Here is a 304-nt window from a genome sequence, read left to right as displayed (position 1 = left end):
CCAGTCCTGTTGACCAGGATACTCACCGAAGTGGACAAGCTGAAAAGTAAGTAAATTCTGTTCTCTATGAAGGTTTAATTTAAAGACTCTAAGGTGTTCACACTAAGCACATAAATAAATGGAAAATGCTCCATAAATAGCAAGAGATTCAAGAGAAAAATAAAACCAGACATTTTAAAATACGCATGATTCACCAATACGTCATTTTCTCTTTCCAGATACAGAGTTTCAACCTTCCTCGCTCAAGATCGATCTGACCAGGGCCGACAGTTCGGATTTCGACTGCATCCTGTGTCGGTCCACC

At 40.1% G+C, this 304-nt stretch overlaps 1 long non-coding RNA gene across 1 annotated transcript; it reads left to right on the top strand.

Annotated features, from left to right (window-relative positions):
• Positions 1–304, top strand: LOC113473800. Its single transcript, XR_003395663.1, has 2 exons — positions 1–46; positions 219–304. It is a non-coding gene; the product is annotated as an uncharacterized LOC113473800 (long non-coding RNA).

This window comes from Diaphorina citri, unplaced genomic scaffold (assembly GCF_000475195.1).
Source record: "Diaphorina citri unplaced genomic scaffold, Diaci psyllid genome assembly version 1.1 scaffold101705, whole genome shotgun sequence".
Lineage (NCBI taxonomy): Eukaryota > Metazoa > Arthropoda > Insecta > Hemiptera > Psyllidae > Diaphorina > Diaphorina citri.
Note: the sequence above shows the minus strand (reverse complement) of the source record. Positions and strands in the feature narration are given on the sequence as shown.